Source organism: Silene latifolia, chromosome Y (assembly GCF_048544455.1).
Source record: "Silene latifolia isolate original U9 population chromosome Y, ASM4854445v1, whole genome shotgun sequence".
In the NCBI taxonomy this organism is placed as follows: Eukaryota; Viridiplantae; Streptophyta; class Magnoliopsida; order Caryophyllales; family Caryophyllaceae; genus Silene; species Silene latifolia.
The window spans coordinates 262,451,965-262,473,671 of NC_133538.1; the positions used below are offsets into that span (position 1 = coordinate 262,451,965).

Genomic DNA, 21,707 nt, shown 5'->3' on the forward strand with positions numbered 1-21,707 from the left:
CATATTGTGACTAAGATAGACGGACCTTTAGACAGATATCTTGCCTCCCTGTGGAGAATCGACCCTACTTATCACTAGCTTCCGTTAGTATATTTAGGTTTAGTTTTGGTAACCGAACGACAGTATCAAATTTTGGCGCCGTTGCCGGGGAGGCAATAGCCATATCTGCCTTTTTATTTCGTTTATTTTTATCCGTCTCAGAGAATTTTTATTCCTTGAGACAGTTCTCACTTATTTCTTTCAGTGTTGTGTATGCCTAGATCAAACATGTCAGAATTAGTTCTAGATGAGCCTGAACCGGAGAGTTCATTTCGGCACAGACTCCGACTGCAAAGAAAGATTCAAAAAGAAGACTTGAGTACTTTCGAAACCGAGCTACAACACTTTCTTTTTGCAGAAGACCACTCTTGTGAAGAAGACAAATCTATTTATGCTATCAAGCCAGTAAAGATGCCTAATATAGCGAGTCACTCAGAGCCCACAACTGCCTCGATTCCAAAGGGTGTCAAGTTTTCGACAGAGGATGGTAATACTTTCGATATTAGACCGTCCTACATTAATTTGGTCGAAAGGAACTTGTTTCGAGGTGTGGCGGGTGAAGATCTGCGAAAACATATGGAGGTCTTTACTGACTATTGCTCTACCATTCCCGCCACTAAGGGAGTGACCCAAGACAAAATAAAGGAAGTCTTATTTCCATTTTCATTGACTAATGGAGCCAGGGAGTGGCTCACTGATCTTGATCGCACTGCAGCCGGAATCACCTACTGGGAAACTCTTCCTCTCGCCTTTTATATAAGGTACTTTCCTCCACAACGTACTAATCATCTGAGGGGAAAGATTACGAGTTTCAAACAGGCACCTGATGAAAATTTATATGAGGCTTGGTGTCGGTTCAAGGAGTTGGTGAGGTCCCTTCCTCACCATGGATTTGATCAGTGGTTTTTATGCAACCAATTCTATAATGGGTTGTATGATGACCACCGTGCTATACTTAATGCCCTCATCTAATGGGAGATTCTAAAAGAATATAGATGATGATAAGGGATGGGGCATTATTGAGGAGATGGTGACCCATTATCCGAGGGATGCTATTTGGATAGTGCACTCGGTCGACAATGCAGATGTGGCTCAGCTGGAAGCCATGAATGCTCGTTTTGATAGATTGGAATTGCAAGCTACTGGTGATCAACAGACAGTTCATATGTTGACTAGACAGGAAACTGTCACTTGTAAGAGATGTGGGAGCAATTACGGTCACACTGTTGTTGACTATCTGACAAAAAAGGAACAAGTCCTTGCCTTTCAGCAATATAGGTAAGGAGGATGTTCCTATTACAATAACCAAGGGGCAGTCCGTCCCAATTTGAGGTGGACCAGTCAGAATGTTCTTAATCCTACTCCTCCAACGCAGCAGCAACAACCCTATGTTCCTCCTCATAAAGCTCAACAAGGCTTTGTAAAGCCTCCATCTTTTCCACCGTCGCATCAAGGAGCTTCCTCAAGTGGAGTTAGTGAATTGGGTGAGTTAAAGTTGATGATTCAATTATTGACTAAGCAGCTGCAAATGAGTAACCAACAAAAAGAAGCATCCATTAAGTCACTTAAACTCAAGTTGCTCAGTTGGCCGCGAGCCAATCCATAAGAAAACCGGGTCATTTACCATCTCAGTCCGAGAAGAATCCACCTGAAGACGATAAATTTAATTAACCTGCGAAGTGGTTGTTCTTATGAAGGACAAAAATTGTCAGCTGTTGAGGACATATTAGACCCGAGGAGTGTTATTATTGATGGTGAACAATCGTCTAATGCTGAAAACATGCATAGCACGAAGAAAATACTCGATCGACTGATTTCTGGTGGTTGATCGAGTATAAATGCTGCTGATATTACTCGATCGAGAGGTTCTGAGGGTCGATCGAGTAAAGTGGATATTCAAGGAATCGATCGAGATGTTGAAACCACTCAATCGAGTAAAAATTCTGAAGAAACTGTTCGATCAAGTTGAACTGTGCCTCGATCGAACACTATTGATATTGAAGAACTCGATCGAGAGGCTGAGATTGCTCGATCGAGTGAAAAGTCTCCTGAAAGGCCTCGATCGAGAGGTAAAAAGGCTCGATCGAGCAAAGATGAGTTTGAACCCGCTGAGACATTGGAAGAAAGGAATAAGGGGCTTGAAACTCCTATCACCGTGCCCTTTTCCAAGGCGATTGTAGACCAACAAAGCTAATCAACAGTTCGGAAAATTTGCCGAGCTCTTGAAAAGTTTACATGTTAATGTTCCATTCGCCGAGCTGCTTACCCAGGTACCCTCTTATATGAAATTCATGAAAGAAATTTTATCGCGTAAGAGGCATATAAATGATCATGAGATGGTAGCTTTAACTGAATTAGGGACTGCCTTAGTTCAAAATAAGTTACCACCCAAACAGACTGACCCGGGCAACTTTTCAATTCCTAGTCACATAGGTACCCATTTGATTGATAACGCGTTATGCGATCTAGGTGCTAGCATGAGCGTCTTACCCTTGTCTCTCGCTAGGAGACTCGGGTTGACTAAATTTAATTGCACTAACATGACCGTTCAGATTGCCGACCGTAGCATATCACAGCCATTAGGAGTTATAGAGGACATACTTGTTAAGATCGGGAGATTCTTCATTCCCGTAGACTCTGTATTTCTTGACATCCCCGAGGACACTCACACCCCTATCATTTTAGGGAGACCATTTTTATTCACTGCTCGTGCAGTGATCGACGTCGGGGGGAAGACACTCATATTTCAGGTAGGAGATGAAGAATTGATTTTTCATCAGTCTAAATCTCGTAGGCTCCCATGAAAGTTCAACCTTGCATTGCCCTATCCTCTATTGACTCAGTTATAGACACTCCAGCTGAGAATGTTGAATTTTGTGATGCAATTGTAATCCCTCCACCTCAGACTGAGAGCGAAAAGGAGGAACATTCTTCTGTTTTCCTTGCTGCAGGTATAGATAGAGTGGATGCTGGCGTCGATAACGGTCAAAGTGTAATTAAAGTCAATCAAAGTGCTGGGGAAGAAGCCAATGTTGATGGGAAAGACAAAAGAAAAAGAAGAAAGTTCGTGCATACGTGGATGTCTACTATTCTCCTTCCACCAGTTCAAATTCAAACTCATGGCGATCGAAGAGGACGGTCCGAGATGCTGAAGGGACTGAAGTGTTTTGGGCAGTAAGCGGGGAATGCCCCGTGTAACAACTTGTAAAATTTAAATTTCCGTTGGACTACTTTATTGCGTTTTTAGACTATTAGGCATTAGATTAATTATCTTAGCGGAAACCGACTATAGTCTGCATATTTTTTTTGAGATTTGGTATTGTCGGGATGTGTGATGCGATCCCGCTAAGTGTTCACAAATTAAGATGTGGTCGTTGGTCACGGCCGAATCAAAACACAATTTATAGCTCCACAAACAACTCTACAATTAGTAAAGAGGCAAGTAAAGGTCGGATCCCAAGGGACGGGAGTTGAAATGAGATTTCTATTGTAACTAGTGGTGTCTAAGGGGTGTCAAAAATTGGGTTGATGTAGAAGGTTACTAAACTAAAATAGCAATGAAAATAAACAAGCAAGATGAATTAAAGGAGTGTAAACAATTGATTAAAGGCACTAGGGTGTCATGGGATCATAGGGGAATCATGGGATATGATCATACAAACATGTTCTCAAATTATAAGCAAGCAATTATTGTTGTGATGGATTGAGTTGGGTTATATCTTACAATCCTAGGAAAGTTTGGGTCCCGGAGCCGAATCGATTAGATTGTACAACACCTACAAGTCGACTTAATCTTCCCTACTCAACAACATGCATGGTCTAATGAGACTCGAGTTGGGTTATATCTTACAAGTCTCATTGAAAAGATAGGAGATGATAGTAAATGCAAGGATTCATAGGCTTAGCATTTCATCAAATATAACATGTGCATGAGTTGAGATCAAAACAAGCAAGCAAATAAAACATGAAAGCATATTAATTTAAGCATGAATCATTCCCCATGTTGGTTTCCCCTAATCACCCATTAACCCTAGCTAAGAGACTACTCACTCATTATCATGTTGATCATGCTAGCAAGGTTGTCAATCATACCAACAATATGAAACATGATGAATAAATGAAAGTAATTAACAATAATTAAAAAAGGGATTAAGAGATTATACCTACTAATGATTCCAATAACAAAGCAAGAATAATAGAAGTACTTGAATGCTTGATTGAGAGGTTGTCAATCTCCCAACAATAACCCAAATAATCTTCAATTACCCAAAATAAAGGATGAACAAAAGAGTGATTAAAGAACTAAAACTTTGATTAAAACTTGATTAATACTTGATTACAATATTAAAGAGAGATTTGATTGATATTAACTACACTAATTATTGATAAGAAGAACATGCTCCTCTAATTAGACTAATGGGGTATTTATAGTGGAAATTAGGGAGGATGCATTAGGGTTAACTAAGGGCTAAACTAGTAATTACACTTTTTAAGTTGAGCAAGGAGGAGCCGGTATTTTCTGAGAGAAGGGCTTCTTTCTTCGTAGCTTGGAGAAGACAATCCGTTATGTGCTAGAATCCGGGCGAAATAGGGTCGGGACGGGCGGATTCTGGCGTTGGAATCTGAGCAGAATTAGAAGGGGGAATCCGAGCGAATTGTGGCAAAACCGCTCGGATTGTGCTACTGCGGGACGGACGGATTGGTGACAATCCGCTCGGATTGTCAGTCAGCAACAAATCTTCTTCTTTTCTTCCCTTTTCTTCATAAATTCCTTGGGGATTTCCTTGGGGACTCAAGGATCCTTTCTCAACATTGCTCTTCTACTTTGATATGTACAAAGGCCTTCTAATCTTGTCTCTCCTTGATGCTTGGTCATTGAATTCGATCAATTTAGTCTCGTTTTGCCATGAAAATGCAAGATTCTTACTCCTTTCCTACCAAGGGATCAAAATCTCAAAGAATATGCAAAACAAAGAACTAAAGATAAGAAATGACCCAAATAAGCACTAAAAAGCATGGGAACAAGGCTAATTCGGGGGCTAAATATGCGCCAATTATGGTCACATCAAATATCCCCAAACCGAACCTTTGCTCGTCCCGAGTAAAGAGGTGACAAAGACTAGGACCAATACTAAGCTATCCTAATAATATAGCCGATATGAGACAATTAGCGGGTCTCACTCCGCCCCTTCAGCTCACAACAAGACAACCATGAGGTAGGATGCCTTCTTGCAAGGCAAGGTGGGTCTTGCCAAAATGGCGACACATCCAAACTTTAAGCACACAAAAACACATAATGGATGCATCTACAAAAAGAATAGCCACTCCCTCATCAAGTGGCGGAGACACTAAAGAGGAACAAATTTAAGAGCATGTAATCCTTCACAAATACTAGTTCAACAAATTACTGAGTCTAAGAGGATGGCACTAAATCACCTCCAAATGGTGTTAAACTAGACTACTTTCGTCCTCAATTTCCAAATGCTTTCGTCAAGAGCGATCGGATGGTGGTGGAATGATGATCCCTATGATGCTAGTAGCATATGACATGACAAGTCTCGAATTCTCTACAAAAGTAAAGGTCATGGATCGTCCCAAGCTCGACCAAGTGGCTTGACAAAAAGCTTTTTAGGAATGAAATGCTCAAATCTTTATTCACAACGGTGGATATGACTAGTATTCAAAATTTTCCTCATTTCACTTTCACATTTCAAAAATTTAAGATGGGGTTTGTCCCTTCCGGGCTAGTGTCCTTTGCTTTCGCCAATCGCTTATTAGGCAACCGGTTAACCTCTAGACAATAGCTTTTCGGGGTGATAGTCACTCTGTCTCTGGGCGGCCGAATTCACAACCGTATGGGGGCCTAATTCAATGGATCCCACACCAAAGCACATCGAAGTGGTACGCCTCCATCAAAACAACTTAACTTTCTCAACTTTCAACAATTCATAACATTTGAGGTTTCCTTGGCATTATATTACTTCCACATGACAAAATTTCTTTGAAATGAGCACTTCAAGCTTATTGATAGAAAATATTTTTGGGTTGCCTTACCACAAGGTCAAACAAGGTCACCTAGACAAGTTAACCAAGTCCACATCGCATCACGGGGTTGGATAGGTGACTCACATGCAAACCCTTGACTAGGCCTTGGGTCATGTGTCAAAAGACACTAGTATGACACTATCTAGGGTGTTTTACAACCATTCTATTAGGCAAAGTCTTAAGTTGAACAAGTATTTGTAATGGTTTAGTTGCTCTTGTCAAAGTTCCTAAATAGGCATTTTTCAAAACATTTCTAACATGCAACTACATGCCATGATGCAACTAATATAAACATCCTAATGAAAGTGATTCTATCAACTAATATGACATATAAACTAAATGCAAGTCCTAAATTCACATTGTTATACCGCATCAATCAAAATAAAGCCACATAGTCATTAACATAAAGAGGAAAAAGGAGATTGGAAAGATCATACCATGCGGTCTTCAATATCCTCATGTCTCGGATGTGGCGTAGTCAATCAATGTGAACAAGGATAGAACAAACACAATATATACAAGACAATATATACAAGACTACAAAAGGAAATAAACATGTTTTTGGGTTTTCAATTTTCAAATTTGTATGATTTTTGAAATTTTTCAATTTTTTTGGATTTTTGAATAAGAGTTAAATGTTAGAATTCCCATCCCCACACTAATATGGGCATTGTCCTCAATGGCCAAAATGATGGAAATTATGCAAAGATGATGCATGATTTCTATACTAAATGCAATCTATACTAAGCTACACTACATGATGCATGGTTTTTGTTATGACGGAGAGGATAATTTAGATTACCTCCCGTTGTGTATGCATTAACTTCTCCAAACCGAGTGAGACACTATTGCTAATGTCCAAGGATGGGTATAGTTCATGCACACACTATGCTATGCATGAAACTAATTTGTCATTTTGGATTTTGAAAACGGGAACAATAGAATGAGAACACCTCAATGGTACCGAGGTGTGAGTCCTCTAATGGGGCTAAGACTACTTCAACAATGATCAAAATGAAATAAAATACAAAGAGAGAAATAGACAAACCATGAGAGGGTAGGAGTCTCCAAGGCTTGCTAATCTTCCATCATGCTATCACCATCACTTCCCTCATGAGAAGTGGTCACATTACCACTTTCCTTGTCATTTGCTTCTTCACTTTCTTCCTCATCTTCCTCATCATCATCTTCACCATCCTTTTCTTCTTCACTTGCTTCTTCCTCAATATTATCATCAACTTCTTGATCATTTCCAACAACCTCATTGTCACCCAAAACGACCCTAGATGCACCCGGAAATAAGGCTTTTCTATCCGCCCAACTAGGCAAAGGACATGATGGATCAAGTAGTCCTTGCCTAGCTAAATGTAGGAGGGGTGGATATTGAGCCAAGTAGGCATTTTTCCGATCTTCATAGGCTTGCTTGTGCATTGCTTGCATGAGAAGAGTCACATAGTCTTTCCCAACTTCAACTCCTTCCGGTTTGAACTCTTCATACTTAAAGGGGTAAGGTGGTATGACAATGGAAGAGGAGGGCATTTCAAGATCACTCTTTTGTTGTTGAATGATATACTCGGCCTCTTTGGAAAGGGGAAGTAGATAATTGGTCCGGTGGACGCTTAGACGGCAAATCTTCGAAGGCAAGGTGAACGATCTAGCTTCACTAGTGAGCCATCCATACTTAGTGTCAAGGGGGTTATGGGCAACCCACTTGAACTTGTGAATCATAGTATGCATATCAACAAGATGGCCACCCTCCTTTGCTTTGTACTTGTTATCCTTATTGAAGTTAGGATCAAAGTGCTTAGCTAGGAGTGTGACTAGGCCGCCATTGACAATAACGGTCGTGCCCTTCTTCCCACAATCAATGTTGAACCATCTATCTACCAAGAGCCTCAAATAATTGTAAGGCTTGGTGTGTACTCTTCCGATATTCAAAGCCGATTCAAGGAGAATAAAATCAAGTCTTGTGAAATGGTTGGTATCTTTCCTAGCAATTATGGTGTTACCCACGACCTTGTGCCATACTCTTATGCCCGGATGGTGGACCAAAAGAGCACGACTCGCATGAAAATCCTCAAATTTCTTCCCGGAGATTGCCTCCCAAAGAGGTTCGGGTCATACTTTCCATAACTCTTAAAATAACTCGGTTCATCACTAAGACCCAAAATTTCACCCAATTCCCTAAAGGTAATGCGTCTACTAACATTAGCTAGACGAAACTCGAGATTCTCCCTATTCTCAACTTTGGTGACTTTCAAAGAACTTAAAAATTCCAAGGTACGGGAGGGGTATGTCAATTCCCTTGTTTCAAACAATTTCTTCAACCCCATGGCATTGAAAAAGGCTTTTGTTTGCTCAAGAACACCCAATTTTTCTAAGGTATCTTCACATATGAATTTGGTGGATTGTAATGACTTCATAGCAAACTTGACAAAGGTATTTCTATGGGTATCGGAAATAAAAGTTACCTCCGGATAATGCATAAGTTGATCAATTACCGGAGTGGAAGGTGTTGTTGCTCCCATAGAAGTTTGTTGTTGTTGTTGCACTTCCAAGTTTGGTGTTGCTACCACCATAGCCAATGGTTTCTTTGTTTGAAGAGCCTTTTGCCTTTGTGAGAGTGCCTTAGCCTTTGGTGCCTTTGTTGCCTTTGTTGCTCCCTTAGTCCTTGCCATTGATGAACTAACCAAGAAAAGAATGAAAAATCTTCAATTTGTAGTATGCCCAAATCGATTTGAAGGTGAAAGGCTTTGCCTTTATGAAAACAAAAATCGACTCAAAGGTTGAAGATTTTTGTGCTTGGTTTTGATTTTTGTTGAGGAAGGAGTGATTAATTTGTTGTTGGAAGGATGGTTTGATTTGATTTTGGTGAATGTTGTTGAGGGTTTTTGTTTTTGTGATGGAGAGGATGACGGTTTTGATGTTGTGGGTAGTGTTTATGAATGAATGAATGAATGAATGAAGGTGGGAGGGGTTTTAAAGAGACCGAAATTTTCGAATCTGCAGGGGCAATCCGTGCGGATTCTGCCCAATCCGCGCGGATTCTGCCCAATCCGTGCGGATTCTGCTCCTTCTGGACTTTGCAAAACTCGCCTAAAGATGGGCGGATTTGTGACAATCCGCTCGGATTAGCTGAACACGGGACGGGCGGATTTGCTTGAAGACGGACGGATTTCAGTCCAGAAAATTTTGCTTGTTTTCCTCAGCTGCAAAGACGGACGTCTTTCTTACAGGACGGATGGATTCTTTAAGACCGGCGGATTCTTCACAGGACGCCCGGATTCAGTCACAGTCAAGAAATTTTTAAAATTCAGCTCAGTTCAGGACGGGCGTCTTTTCTGCAATACGCTCGGATTCTTCCCCTGTGTACACGGATTCAGTTCCATCCGTGCACACTGCATTTCCCATACCGTTCTTTCATTCTTTCTTCAAGTCTTGTGTTCGTCATTGTGGGGGCACTACTAAGACATGGATAGCCTAGGCAATTGCCATCCCCACACTAAGCTAAAAGCACTACACATCAATTGAAATTGTTAGTCCCTCCCTCACTTTCTCTCAAACATGACAATTATTTTGATCAAAGTAAATAAAAATCCAAAGATGACAAAAATGCAATACAAGAATTGAAATGTAAGTTAGGGAGTTAGAAATATTTACAAGTGGTGGTTTAGGGAGGACTCCACCAAACTCTCATTCTTGATGAGATGTCAAGGGGGCATGTCCAAGGTGTTGTTGATGTTGCTCAACACCTTGAAGAAGTAATCAAAAGCTTGTTCATTATCATGGTAGAGGTTCTCAATAGACCTTGGCCCTTGTTGTTGGTCTTGATCGATGGCATTACCAATGTAGGGATTAAAAATCCCTTCAAATTCGTCGTCCCAAAGACCACAAACTTCATTGAGTTGATCATTGAAAATTTCTTGCTTAGATGGAGACAATTCTCCCAATTTCTTCTCTTGGCCAATGAGGCCATCCTCTTCTTCCTTGGTTGATTTTGATGAGCTTTGCAAGCTCTCCTTGTCACAATTCACTTGCTCTTTGAATGGAGCATCTTCAATTTTCTTCTTCCATTGGAGTTCCGATTTCTTCCTTTCATCCTTTCGGCTATAATGATCAATCATGAAACATGGTTCATGCAAACGAGGAGCTCTCATGGTGTTGTCAAGATTAAAAGTTATGCTTTCATCTCCCACTTCTAGAGTGAGCTCACCATGTTTCACATCAATCACCGCACCGGCGGTGTGTAGGAAAGGTCTTCCTAGGATGATTGGAATGTTGGAATCTTCCTCCATATCAACAATGACAAAGTCCACCGGGATGAAAAACTTCCCAATTCGCACGGGGACATCTTCCCATATCCCTAATGGTGTCTTCGTCGATCTATCGGCCATTTGGAGTGTAATATTGGTGCATTTAAGCTCTCCCATCCCCAACCTTTTACTCACCGAGTACGGCATGACACTCACACTAGCCCCTAGATCACATAAGGCTTTGTTGATCGTTGTGTCGCCAATGGTACACGGTATTGAGAAGCTTCCCGGATCCTTTAACTTTGGAGGTGAACTCCCTTGAAGTATTGCACTACTCACCTTAGTGAAGGCGATAGTCTCAAGCTTCCGGATCGACTTCTTCTTTGTGAGGATATCTTTCATGTATTTCGCATAGGCCGGCACGTGATTGATTAATTCCGTGAAAGGAATTGAGACTTCTAAATTCTTCACAATTTCCATGAATTTTCCAAGTTGATCATCAAATTTGGGCTTGGCTTGACGACTTGGAAAAGGAAGTCTAATCACAATGGGCTCCTTCTCCTTGGCCTTGTCTTCATTTTTCTTTGAACTTTCTTCTTTTGACGATTCTCCATCTTTGGAGTTTTGCACAATTTCTTCCTTTTCACTAGCTTCCACAATTTCATCCTCAACTTGCTTCTTCGGTGCTTCATACCTTGTACCACTTCTCAAATGAATGGCACCAACCGTTTCATGTCTAGGGGGATTACTTTGAGGTGGTAATTGCCCCTTTTGTCTTTGTGAGCTTGAAGATGCTAGTTGAGTCAATTGTGTTTCCAACATCTTGGTGTGAGCTAGAATGTTGTTGATTGTGGTTTCCTTTGCTTGGCTATCTTTTTGCATTTGAGTGAAAAATTCTTGTTGATTCTTTTGCATTTGGAGGACCGCTTTTTGGACATCAAAACCTTGGTCATTTTGGTGATTGTATGGATTTTGATTTTGGTAACCTTGGTTTTGATTGTAAAAGGGTCTTTGATTTTTGTTTCTCATGGGTGGTGGAGTGTATGTTGTTTGAGGGTTTTGAACATTTTGGCTTTTGTATGAGAGATTTGGATGGAATTTGGTGTTTTCATTGTAAAAGTTGGAATAAGGGGTACCACTCTTGTATGCTTGAAAACCATTCACTTGTTCATTTGTTCCCCTACATTCACCTTGGTCATGTCCCAAAGTTCCACAATTCTCACATATCCCACTTGGGATTGATGAGGATGCCGTCATGGCATTAACATGATGCTTCGATGATTTTGAGTTTTCCTCAAGTCTAGCCATAGCTTGTTCAAACTTCAAGTTGATTGTGTCAATGTGAGCACTAAGTTGAGCACCCAATTGAGTAACGGAGTCTACTTCATGCTTTCCTCCTCTAGTAGCCTTGCGAGGTCTACTATATTGTGAGTTATGGACCGCCATTTCCTCAATCTTGTTCCATGTTTGATTGTCATCAACTTCGGTGAACATTCCATTTGATCCCATATTGAGAATGTTCCTAGAATCTTCATATAAGCCATTCCAAAATTGTTGCACCAAAAACCATTCGCTAAGTCCATGGTGAGGACATGAGCGACAAATTCCCTTGAACCGCTCCCAAGCTTCATACAAAGACTCTTCATCCCTTTGCTTAAAACCCGTAATTTGAGCTCTTAGCATGTTAGTCTTTTCCGGTGGGTAGAATTTTTTGTAGAAAGCTAGAGCCAACTTCTTCCAAGAATCTATTCCAAGGGTGGCCTTATCAAGGCCCTTCAACCATTGCTTCGCGGTGCCGATTAAGGAAAAAGGAAATAAGACCCATCTAATTTGGTCTTGAGTCACGCCCGTTTGAGAGATAGCATCACAATAGTCGCAAAAGGTTTCCATATGAGAATGAGGGTCCTCACTAGCCATCCCCCCGAATTGGCTCCTCTCAACTAATTGGATGAAGGCGGACTTGGCAATAAAATTTCCGGTTAGATGTTGCGGTGTAGGAGTACCATTTGGTAGATTCTCCTCGGTGGGTACGGAGTGTGACGAGAATTTTGGCATTGTAGGTGGATTTTGTGGGGTATTGTGTAATGGGTTTTCTTCTCCTTCTATTGCGAAAGGATTGACAAACTCACTAGTGGGTTGAACAACTTCACTAATACCTCTTAAATTCCTCCTAACAACTCTCCTATTGTTCGTCAAGGTTCTTTCGATTTCACGGTCAAAAGGTAACAAATCACCTTGTAACCTTCTAGACATGCAAAATATCAAACAACTCGAAAATGATTAGAACAAACCTTGAGGAGTTTTACTTCCTCAAGGCGAAGAAAGACACAACTAATGACAATAAAAAGAAATCTAAATCAAACAAACACCGTCTCCGGCAACGGCGCCATTTTTTATGCGATCCCGCAAATTGTTCACAAATTAAGATGTGGTCGTTGGTCACGGTCGAATCAAAACACAATTTATAGCTACACAAACAACTCTATAATTAGTAAAGAGGCAAGTAAAGGTCGGATCCCAAGGGACGGGAGTTGAAATGAGATTTCTATTGTAACTAGTGGTGTCTAAGGGGTGTCACAAATTGGGTTGATGTAGAAGGTTACTAAACTAAAATAGCAATGAAAATAAACAAGCAAGATGAATTAAAGGGGTGTAAACAATTTATTAAAGGCACTAGGGTGTCATGGGATCATAGGGGAATCATGGGATATGATCATACAAACATGTTCTCAAATTATAAGCAAGCAATTATTATTGTGATGGATTGAGTTGGGTTATATCTTACAATCCTAGGAAAGTTTGGGTCCCGGAGCCGAATCGATTAGATTGTACAACACCTACAAGTCGACTTAATCTTCCCTACTCAACAACATGCATGGTCTAATGAGACTCGAGTTGGGTTATATCTTACAAGTCTCATTGAAAAGATAGGAGATGATAGTAAATGCAAGGATTCATAGGCTTAGCATTTCATCAAATATAACATTTGCATGAGTTGAGATCAAAACAAGCAAGCAAATAAAACATGAAAGCATATTAATTTAAGCATGAATCATTCCCCATGTTGGTTTCCCCTAATCACCCATTAACCCTAGCTAAGAGACTACTCACTCATTATCATGTTGATCATTCTAGCAAGGTTGTCAATCATACCAACAATATGAAACATGATGAATAAATGAAAGTAATTAACAATAATTAAAAAAGGGATTAAGAGATTATACCTACTAATGATTCCAATAACAAAGCAAGAATAATAGAAGTACTTGAATGCTTGATTGAGAGGTTGTCAATCTTCCAACAATAACCCAAATAATCTTCAATTACCCAAAATAAAGGATGAACAAAAGAGAGATTAAAGAACTAAAACTTGGATTAAAACTTGATTAATACTTGATTACAATATTAAAGAGAGATTTGATTGATATTAACTACACTAATTATTGATAAGAAGAACATGCTCCTCTAATTAGACTAATGGGGTATTTATAGTGGAAATTAGGGAGGATGCATTAGGGTTAACTAAGGGCTAAACTAGTAATTACACTTTTTAAGTTGAGCAAGGAGGAGCCGGTATTTTCTGAGAGAAGGGCTTCTTTCTTCGTAGCTTGGAGAAGACAATCCGTGCTGTGCTAGAATCCGGGCGGAATAGGGTCGGGACGGGCGGATTCTGGCGTTGGAATCCGAGCGGATTGAGGAGGGGGAATCCGAGCGGATTGTGGCAAAGCCGCTCGTATTGTGCTGCTGCGGGACGGACGGATTGGTGACAATCCGCTCGGATTGTTAGTCAGCAACAAATCTTCTTCTTTTCTTCCCTTTTCTTCATAAATTCCTTGGGGATTTCCTTGGGGACTCAAGGATCCTTTCTCAACATTGCTCTTCTACTATGATATGTACAAAGGCCTTCTAATCTTGTCTCTCCTTGATGCTTGGTCATTGAATTCGATCAATTTAGTCTCGTTTTGCCATGAAAATGCAAGATTCTTACTCCTTTCCTACCAAGGGATCAAAATCTCAAAGAATATGCAAAACAAAGAACTAAAGATAAGAAATGACCCAAATAAGCAGTAAAAAGCATGGGAACAAGGCTAATTTGGGGGCTAAATATGCGCCAATTATGGTCACATCAATGTGTTTTTGCGTCTTTTTATGCAGGTTTGGGGAAATTATGTCGCATTGGAATAAGTTACACGAGAAACTAACTCAATCGAGTACTTTTTGTACTCGATCGAGAGGAATGCCCAAGAAAAGTGATCGATCGAGTAGATTCAGTTACACGATCGAAATGTCAAAAATGAGGATTACTCGATCGAGAGGAAAGTTGTTCGATCGAGTAGAATTAAAGCCAGAGTTCTCGATCGAGGGGTTTTAAATTACTCGATCGAGAGAACTTGCTTATAACACGCATGAAGTTTCTTTTCTTCCTCTTATTTTCATTCTAACTTAATTTTCCTCCTTGTTTGCGATTTCTTGTGCGATTTTACCCATTTTCCTCCCCTAATCTTCCCTTAATATCAAATCTAACACCCACATTATCTTCCTTGTTATTAAACCGACAAAAGCCCTCAATTTTCCCATTAAAATTCGTTTGTGTTGCTTCTAATTTTGGAAATTAGGGTTTTGCTGGTTTTCTATTCGAAATCCGTCTTTTGCATTGGTTTTTGTCGATTTTCTTGCTTAATCTCGTGGGTTAATCATCAAGTAAGTATCCCCCTTCATTCCTTTGTTGTTTATTTGATTATTTTCGACATTGTTAATGGAATTAGGGTTTAGGGTTTTTCGATTTTTTCGAAAATCCGTCTGATAATTGGGAACTTCGAGTTTTCTTGATTAATTGATCGTATTTCCCCATTGCTTGCTTGATTAGGATGGATAGTAGTACATTGCCTTCGACTACCTCGACTGTTGCTCCATCCTCGACTGAGACGGTGGTCCCTGTTATTACCATCGTCACTCCGACTGTTAGTACCGTTGTTTCCCCTACTATTTTTCCTACTGTTACTGCTGGTACTACTACTGCTGTTGCTAGCTCCGTTTCTGTTAGTGCTAGCTCTGCCTCCGCTGTTTATGCCACTGTCAGTGCTGCCACCGTCTCTGCTAGCACTGCTGCTAGTTCTGTTTCTGCTGCCTCAGCTAGTACAGCTGCTGCTTCAACTTCTGGTACCGTGCCGACTACGGTGACGACCCCTGCTGCATCGTCACCAGTTATTACAGCCGCCTACCGGGCTGCCTTAGTACCTCGCCCCGCTATTGGACAGGCTTCTTCTTCAGGTACTAGAGGACGGGGTCGCGGACGAGCCACACCCGTCGTTGGCCGAGTTATTTTCCGGGTCGATTATTCTCTTGACCCGCACCCCGACTACCCCGAGGTACGTTTTGTTAACGCTATGCATCGTACTCGTTTTTACGCTTTAGAGAGCTGTGACTTTGCTTCGACAAAGTTTTTGTGTCGAAAGTCGCTTGAGATGTTAGGTATTTACGACCCCGTAGTTGAGATATTAAATAGGAAGGGGATGGCTAGACTTATTACCATGAGTGTCACGACCTACAAGGAGCTGACCCTCGAGTTTTTCAGCTCCTTCACTTTTTCTGCAGCTGCCTACGCCACTGACCAGGGTAGTTCTTGTATTTCCTTCCGGTTGTTTAACCGGACCACGAACTGGATCCTAGCTGAGTTTGGCAGTAGGTTAGGTTTGTCTTCTACCGGTGCCTCAGACCCTCCTAGGAAGGTCCTACGTATCTTGTGGCGGACTTTGGCACAGACCAGTTTTTAGAAGCGCAGACTCGCTCATGTCCACCTTCCCCCGTCCCGTTACTTTTTGTGTCTCATTGGTGGGACCATCTTTGGCCGTAAAGAACCAAACAATCAACATTGAGATGTGTATTCTTGGGGGATATCTGAACATCGATAGCGAGGGCCCCTTTGTCCTTAACATTGCTTATTTGACTGCTCAGTATTTTCATATTGTGGGGCAGAAGATGTCGGGCACCATTGTCTGTGGTGGCATTGCCACCTTTCTCGCCCGTTCTATCTTCCCCAACTTCCCTTGTAACTTAGCACACCTAGACACTGATAGGTACCTCGACATCCCTGCCATGCTGTCTATGTTTTGGCTTGCTTCTGACCATCGGTTTTGGAAGATTTGTGGTTCCTTGTCCGAGACCTTACCTTGCACCACCCTACCCCGCCTTGTCCCTTTGCCTACTGTTAGGGGTAGGCTATCTACACCTTTGCCCTTCTACCACCTTCCACTTGCTCCACCTACCACAACTTCCGCTTCTAAGAAGCGGAGGAGACCTGAGACCGGAGAGGGATCCACACCGTCTACGGGTGGCAAGACTTCCACGGCCACTCCTACACCGATCCCTATTCCCACTCCTGAGACTACACAGCCGGTCTACCTGGCTAATTTTGTTCCACCTCCACCTTTTGAGGCGTCTGCGGTCCTAGACGAAGGACGCCGTGACGGTTTGCTTCTTGAGCTTCTTACCAGGCAGGCTCGTATGGAGCGGGATATTGCACTTGCTTTGTTCCCTTTATACGAGCATCACATGAGGATAGGACGTCCTTTCCTTGAGGGCTGGCCACACCCGTCTTTCTACTGGTACCCAACGGAGGGGTACCCACAGCCAGCCAGCGAGGCAGACACCGCTAAGGTGGAGGAGAGAGTACGAGCTGAGGAGGGGAGGAGGAGGGAGCAGGAGCGTGATCCCGACTACACGGTGGTAGAGGAGGAGGAGGAGGACGACGACGACAACGACGAGTAGCTACTGGTCTACTCACTTCCCGAGTTTTCTGGCTGGTTTGAGGAAGTTTGTGTTTTGTATGTATATTCTTGCTCTTTTATTTATTTTTGTCTCCTTTTTATTTATTGTTTTTCATCCATTTATTGGTTGTTTTTACCATGTTCCCATATATTTCTGCTGGTGTATGCTGGAGGACAACGAGGGCGTTGTCCCTTTTGGTTTGGGGAGGGTAATGCATCCTTTGAGTCTGCATTTGCATTTGTTTTTGCATTCACGTTTACTTTTTCTACTTGCATTGTATTTATTTCTTTCAAAAATCATAATAATCCAAAAGAAAATCAAAAAAATAAAAAAAATATTCACGTTTCATTTTTGCATATAGGTTGAGTCGGAACGATAGATTTCCGTGATGAAATTGCACTTTAACTTGTCATTTTTACTTGAGTCTTGCATTTTTATTGACAGTTATTAGTTTAGTCTTGCGCATATCTACCAGTTAATGTCAAAAATATAGCTGACTGTGTAGACTTGACCTGATAAATTGGCAACCTAATTTACAATTTCTGAGTTTTAGAGCCATATAACTTGTGACATTCATGACCAGTTCATTAGAAATTGAGAGTAGTACTCCTTGCATAACATGTTCATCACTTTTGCACATTTATGAAAATCGATTTCTTGTCAAATGCATACATTTGGGTTTGTGGTCGGTGTCACATGCAGGGAGTTGCTTGCAAATTTCCCTTTCTTTCATTTTCACTCATTTAGCTCCACTTTAGCCAAATATAGCCTTTTTTACCGGTTAGCTACACCCAAAATTTAGCCGGCCTTGTCAAGCTAGTTTAGTGTGACTTTTTGTGGTATATTCATCCTTGCGCGAGTTTGGCATGTTTTCATTGTTCGGAGTTGGTGAAATGAGAAGAATGAGAAAAAGATGGAAAAAAAAAGGAACGTGTGAAAGAGAAAGAAAAAAAGGAAAAAGGAGTTGAAAAAATTGAATTACACGTGAGCAAAAGAAAAAAAGAAAGAAAAAAATTGAAAAAAGAAGTTAGTTGTATTTGAAAAAAATGAGACCATATTAAAAAAGGGAAGTTTGTGACGGTCTCACTCCTCTGTCCTTATTTACATCTTTTTGAGGAGATAGTGTATTTGGTTAGTGAATTGTGTGCCATGAAGGGCACTTCTGCTTTATTTTCTAGTCAGCTGGGTTTTGGATAGTTTTATTTGGTCTTGTTTAGGAACTGGCTTGACGCTTTACCTCTACATTTCGATAATCTGTTTTTCCTTTCCTCACCTGTAGCCTCACTTTCCCATATCATTTGTAAGCCCGCGGCTGTGACGGACATTGTTGGTTGGAATGTATGTATGGTACATAAATTGTCTATCATTTTTGTTGCATGCATCTTATGTAGGTCGTAGTTTTGGTGAGCGACTGTTTCTCTTTCTCTCTTACACATATATTTCACCCTTTGCTTCATGAGAGAAGAGTGACCCCGTGAGAGTCCGATTTTGTTGGTTTTGCAAGGTCGATAGGTCAGCTTTATTTATGAACATCATATAACTCGTTTGCGTATCGACTGCTGTAGCTATGACTGTTAATTTTCGATTGCATTAAATTGGTTCAAGTAGACAAGTTATAGCTAGCTCTGATTTTTCTTTTCCATTCCATTAGTTTGCATTTAGTTTACTCGAGGACGATTAAAGGTTCGGTTTGGGAAGATTTGATACGTGCAATTTATATAGTCTTTATAGCCTTTTATTTCACGCAATTCTATGACTTTTTGTACCGTTATGTATTGCAAAATGCCCCGAATTGGCTACTTTGTTTCGTTTTGTCTAACTTGTAGAAATGAACCTGAAAGTAGTGGAACCGCGCCTTATTCGTCCTATTCATCATGCATTACAAGGAGACAGGAATATTGGAGCAAGAGACGTGCCTCGAGATGTGTGAAGGAGGGTCAAGGAAGCTGCCAAAGACGAGTTAGAGGCTGATATGATGGACATCCACTCGATCGAGAGGATTTATGGTTCGATCGAGTGGTTTGGCTGGACAAGTGGTCGATCGAGTGATTCCAAGAGCTCGATCAAAATGGTGTTTATAGGAGTTACTCGATCGAAAGCTTTAACTGCTCGATCGAGAAGAATTGCTGGAGAAGACCTCGATCGAGTGGTCTGAAATCACTCGATCGAGGGGTTTGCTGTTGTACGCGGGTTTAATTAAGCCGTGATAGTTTATTTTGTTAAGTATTACGCTTCCCTATATAAGGAAGTCGTAATTAGGTCATTAGGAGATCTTTCATACACTTTTACGATCTCTCAAACTTCTAAATCTCTTAACTACTCTTTTTTTACTGCTTAATCTCTCAACTCTTTGCTTTGCTTTGTGGATTGATCTTTATGCCGGATTCTTAAGATTGTAATCATTCTTTCCTTTTTAATCTTAATACTTTGCTTGCATTAATCTTTTGTTCTTTCATTATTACTCTTGCCCTAGTCTTGTTTATGCTTGATTGTAATCGTTTCATTATGTCCCTAATTAGCATGCTTGTTGTTATTATTGTTGACACCCCTAAGAACATGAGTAGCTAATTCTCTTTATGTTAGGACTAGGGAATCCATGGTAGGATTATGACGATGTAGCGAATAGACTAGATAATTTATATGTGAGAATCTTTCCCCATAGCAATATAATTGTAACACCAATTTAGTTGAGTGCACGCTTATAAATTACATTAATCTTGCTAACTTTACTCCTGGATCGGAAGATTGGAATGAATAGACCTGCTATGAACAGTAGCCTACCCTAATAAGGACAGAAGTTAAGTTAGTGGAAATCTAGGATAGAAAGTGGACAGGAAGGACCTTTCCCTGTCTAGGCTATTTGCAACTCAGTCGATGGACTACCATGGTGAACCGAAGTCCTGGCATACTTTCTCTTATTTGATCACTCTTATCGTATTTTCTCACTTTTATTGCTCTTACTTTATTTCTCTTCCCTTTAAACCTTTAGTAGTTTAGAAATCAAATTAAAAACCCCCACATTGTGACTAAGATAGACGGACCTTTAGACAGATATCTTGCCTCCCTGTGGAGAATCGACCCTACTTATCACTAGCTTCCGTTAGTATATTTAGGTTTATTTTTGGTACACGAATGACAGTATCAACTGCCCTCGCGTCCTTTTAAGAAAATAAGGGGAGGCCCCTTACATCGCACAAAGGCTTGTGCCTCTTTGGGTAATCTTATCAGTTTCAGCGAAGTTTTGTGGTTTGGCCCAAACACACGCAATACAACATTTTCTTCACAAATAGCAAATGGCGAGTTTCAAAGTTCGCTATTTTCACAAATTTCAAACGACGAAATTAATAACCGTCATTTTCTTCACAAATAGAAAATGGCGAGTTTCAAAATTCGCTATTTTCATGAATTTCAAATGTCGGAATTAAAAACCCTCATTTTCTTCACAAATAGCAAATGCCGAGTTTCAGAATTCGCTATTTTTACAAATTTCAAACGACGGAATTAAAAACCGTAATTTTCTTCACAAATAGCAAATGGCAAGTTTCAAAATTCGCTATTTTCACTAATTTCGAACGACGGAATTAAAAACCGTCATTTTCCTCACAAATAGATAATGGCGAAATTCAAAAATTCGCTATTTCTCACAAAATTGCAAGATAACGGAGTTAAACCATTATTTTAAAAAAAGAGACAAATAGCAAATGGCGAAAGTAAAACTCGCTATTATCACAACAAAATTTTCCCAAACACAAAATAGCAAATGGTGAAATTCAAAATTCGCTATTTTCACAAACTCCGAACAACGGCAATAAAAAAATATTACCCCCTTTTAAGAATTCAAAATTGCAAATGGCAGTAACAAGGGCCGCCATCCGCAAGAGCCAAGCCCAAGTTACAAAGGGCCTATCTCTTCCCCAGCACCGCGAACATCCCTTATAAACACCAAAATTCCCCAGCAGGACATCTGAGACCTCCCCACGGAGTCCACTATCAACAGGCAACTTCTTGATATAAGCCCGATAAATCAGGCTATTTCCCGCAATCGACCATTCGACCTTCAATGGCTGGCGAGTCTCTACGCACCTTTAATGACTAGTGAGTCTCTACGCACCTTCGACGGCTAGCAAGCCTCTACGCGCCTTACAACATCAACATGGCTGGCGAGCCTCAACGCATCTTTAATGGCTGACAAGTCTCTACGCACCATTAATGGCTGGCGAGCCTCATGCACCTTATGGCTGGCGAGTCTCTAGGCACCATCAATAGCTGGCGAGCCTCGACGCACCTTCAATGGCTGGCGAGCCTTGACCCACCTTCAACGGCTCGTGAGCGTCTACGTGTGAACAAGAAGCAATTCAAGGACATATCCCAAAGATGCTCAGGTATGACTCCTTCCTATGGCTGGCGAGCCTTTATACGTAGTCTAACGGACTTTAAACGACCGGCACCGGCAGTTGACAGACTCTAAACTGTTCCCGACTGCAGGTCATTGACTCAAATCCCCGAGTCACCTCGATGACGCCCTTCCCAATGGCAGGTCCTTGGCCCAAATCCTTTTGAGCCCCCTCGACGTCGCTTTGGTCTCCAGGTTGTAATCTTTGA

The 21,707-nt window shown here is 41.0% G+C and overlaps 2 non-coding genes across 2 annotated transcripts; one reads left to right on the forward strand and one right to left on the reverse strand.

Moving 5' to 3' along the window:
- Window positions 1-825: 825 nt before the first annotated feature.
- On the reverse strand, window positions 826-932 carry LOC141635818 (small nucleolar RNA R71). Its single transcript, XR_012540476.1, has one exon. It is a non-coding gene; the product is annotated as a small nucleolar RNA R71 (small nucleolar RNA).
- A 10,981-nt stretch (window positions 933-11,913) lies between these two features.
- LOC141637131 (small nucleolar RNA R71) lies at window positions 11,914-12,020 on the forward strand. Its single transcript, XR_012541693.1, has one exon. It is a non-coding gene; the product is annotated as a small nucleolar RNA R71 (small nucleolar RNA).
- Window positions 12,021-21,707: the final 9,687 nt, after the last annotated feature.